The sequence below is a fragment of the Mobula hypostoma genome, chromosome 15 (genome assembly GCF_963921235.1).
Source record: "Mobula hypostoma chromosome 15, sMobHyp1.1, whole genome shotgun sequence".
In the NCBI taxonomy this organism is placed as follows: Eukaryota; Metazoa; Chordata; class Chondrichthyes; order Myliobatiformes; family Myliobatidae; genus Mobula; species Mobula hypostoma.
In genome coordinates, this window is record NC_086111.1 from 57,455,187 (window position 1) to 57,458,727 (window position 3,541).

The 3,541-nt window shown below is 33.1% G+C and overlaps 1 long non-coding RNA gene across 3 annotated transcripts in view; it reads left to right on the forward strand.

The window, feature by feature from the left end:
• Positions 1–2,905, forward strand: part of LOC134356889 (uncharacterized) — a 28,031-nt gene extending 25,126 nt beyond the window's left edge. For 2 of the 3 annotated variants that reach the window (XR_010020458.1, XR_010020457.1), the window contains exon 7: positions 1,348–1,484. This is a non-coding gene — a long non-coding RNA (uncharacterized LOC134356889). Of the gene's footprint in view, positions 1–1,347 lie in introns of all 3 variants that reach the window. The other variant, XR_010020459.1, reaches the window with a different exon arrangement.
• Positions 2,906–3,541: the final 636 nt, after the last annotated feature.

Below are 3,541 nucleotides of genomic sequence, written 5' to 3' on the forward strand. Positions count from 1 at the left end.
TTGTTTCTGGGTGACAAATACAGCTAAATATTTTGGTGGATAATATTTTGTATCTATAGTTCATGCATAATGAGGCCTCAAATTTAGAAAATGGACACATTTAGGGGAACAAAATAATTAAGGGATTTTGAATAGAGTGAGAGAAAAATGCAGATGTGTGCACAAATAACCTTTAAGATTAGTTTGTAAATCAACTATTTTACATCTATTCAATTCATTGAAGTTTCAAATGTCATGTGTTTGGCAAAGTAGCTAAATTATATTAATAGTGTGTTGGCACATTTTGGAAATGTCACTTACTGGATTGAACAGGTCTAGAAATATATGATGGATTCACAAACTATGTTAAGTAGTGTGCTGTGTTATAGTATTAGAGTGCATTTGTAAGTTGTTTTCCTGATGCAATCCGTGCGGCAGTGAGCTGTATTTCCTAATAGAAAAATGCAATCTAAGCTTGGACTGTTTTCTGTTATACTTCTGATGGTGTCAACAACAGAATCAAGATTGCTGCTGGATTTGATTCTCTGAACAGTCCTTACTGGAAAATACACATTTAAACAGGAATTCATGAGCAAACTTTTATTCTACAGAAATCCTGATATGGACAGGGTATAACTAATCCCATACTTCCAAATAATCATGTTGCCTTTCTACATTTTTATGTATTTAATCAAAATTATGTACAAATGTCTAATTTAACTGTATATGCACAAGTTTGATTTTTCTGATTTGACACATAGTAATGAATTTACCCTGCTTCCAGAGTGCATTAATTCTTTACAATGAACAGAACTGGAATAGAATTTGCACTTTGTGATGAGGTAGTAGGTTGTATAGTTTTAGGGTCACACCCACACTGGGAGATAACTATACAACCTACTGTCTTTCCCAAGGTAGCAGAATATCTTCGTGATAAGCAGTAATGATTGTATCTTACCGATCTCAGTTAAAAGTTTTGGTTTACAGGATTGTTAACACAATCTCATGGTACTTATTCCAAGTATTATAATTTTTCTTGGCTCTCAATTTTCTCCCTTGTGTACTTTGCAGTTTTTGAAGTCTGCACAGGAATTGGGATAACTGTCATCGTCTTTAATCTTTGAAATGTAGTGCAGTTTTTTGCATATTCTGTTAACTCCAGATTTCAGCTTTTTACATTATTTTCATCACATATTTTAGATTATTTTTATCCAAATGTAAATTTGTGAAAATTGTAGACTACCACATTTTTTGTATTTGACTTGTGTTCCCTTGTGTTAACCTTATTGAAATGCCTCTGTAATTTTATTATCCGAAGCCTCTTAATTTTGTTACACTTAATCTGGTCTCAATATTTTGTCCTTTTAGAATGGCACAGTGAAGTACCCAGTAAACAACTGAACTGCTGTAATGAGGAAAGTTAGCAGATTCCAGCACACTTCTGATGTACTCTTTTCATTTACCTCTGTCAAGATGGTAGAGTGAATGAGCAGGGAAGGTTACTACTGCTGATCAGTGAGTCCTGCATTAAAAGTACATGTGTGGGTAACTTGAAGGTAGGGTTTGTCTTGGTTACAATACTGCCTACAGTTGAACAGACTATTGCTGTGTTTCTCAAGCACTTTGGCAAAATACCAAAGGGTGATTATCCATTCATGAACTTGTAATATCAAGTATTTGGAGCCTTCAGTAAAGGGAGAAAAATAATGTTGAGTGGGAAGAACATTTTATTTTTGGCTGATATATAATATTTTTAAATTATAATATGCTTTTGTAATGCAGCTCTAGAGTCTTGATAGCAGTGAACTGTTATTTTAATAAGGAAAATGGGATATCCCTCAGGCTCCAAGATAATTTCAATATGTAGTGTTTAAAATAGTTCATTAACTTTCTATTACAGAAAAGAACTACAGTATGATAATGTGGATAATATGGTGAGCTCCTGGGTAGAGGTAGTAGGTTGCATAGTTTGAGGACAGAGATTTTGGCCCAAAGGAGATAACTATACAACTTGCTGCCTTTCCTAGGGCATCATGCAAACTACCATAAAAGAACATCTTAGTCGTTCTACAGATCTGATGGATGAATGTGTATTTACTCTATAGAGGTGATGTATAATGGATCAGAATCTATACTATGTGAATTTCTGAATATATTTAACCAAAACTGCATTTATAATCGCATTCTGATTTTGCTAACTTCACCAATTTATCTACAGTTGACTATTGATAGGAAGAAAATTGTATTAACTTTTGAATTTTTTTGCTGTTGTGTGGATTTTATTTCAATAAAATTTTTTTTTACAAAATTACAGTTTTTTTGTGATTTGTAAAGAATAGTATTTACAACCATAGCAAATTTTCAGTTGAATTGGGTTACATAACTTCATTTTATGATTATTGTGAGGAGGGTTATTGGGGGGAAAAAAAAGTAGCTGGAGCACCTTCGCTGCTTGAGTTCTAATGAACAATTTCAGAAATTGTCTTCAGCTCTGTAAGTTTGGAATAAATGGAATGAGGATGTAGTTAAGATAAGACCTAGGTTTTGCTGAAATGGTGTATGAATAGACATTCATTATTACTAAACGCCATCTCATTTTTAATCTTTTTTCCTATCTGGAATCCTCATTTATTGTGTATGAATGAGAAGTTGCATTTCTCCTGTAATTCTTTTGTATTCCACCACTAAAACACCTGATTTGCCAAATGTTTGCCCAGTCACTTACCCTTTCCCTATCCCTGAATGAATTAAAATACTTGTTAAAATCTTGCAAATCAAGTATAAATGTCCACTTCGAAAGGAAATTTTAAAAGTATCTAAATTATGCAAGATCGCAGTCTATAAGATGTACATACAGGGAGGTCTGCATGATTTACAAAATGCTAAAATGCATATTATTAGGAAAGTTATTTATCGCTAGCAGGACTGAATACCAGGAGTAGGGAGACTGTTGTCATACTATATGTAACAAGGTCCACATATTTTAGAAAATATGCTTTACCTCCAAACATGCCAGAGGTTTACTAGAGTATTATCTAGAATGGGCCTATTGTTGTAGAGGAAAACCTAATTTGTTCTGATTATATCCAGTGGAACTCAGAAGAAATCAGAAGCAACTTAATATATACAAGTCCTGAGGTTTCTTAATAAGGTGGAAAATGGAATGTTTTCTTTTGTGGAGAATATAGAACTGGAATGCCGATCTTGAATCTGCAGAACCTTATTCTGAAAGAGATGAGAAAAAAATGTTTTCTCATTTCTGAAGAGCAAAAGAAACTTTGAACTGTTGTTTAAAGTGAATTATTGAAGATTTGAAGGTAGAGGTGAAAGAAAGGGAGTAAGTGAGAAAATAGTTGCATATCCAGCTAGATGATATTTTAACTTGTTTTTCATTTTTTTTCCCATTATTACATCTTTACATATTCACCTTTTATTTCTCTGCTGAGAATTCCTTTTTCTAAAATTCACTCCTTGCTTTCAAACACCACTGGACACCAATTAAGAGTTCTGGATTGAAAAAAAGAGACTAGCCAAAAAGAAAGAATTGGAATAAGGAGGACAA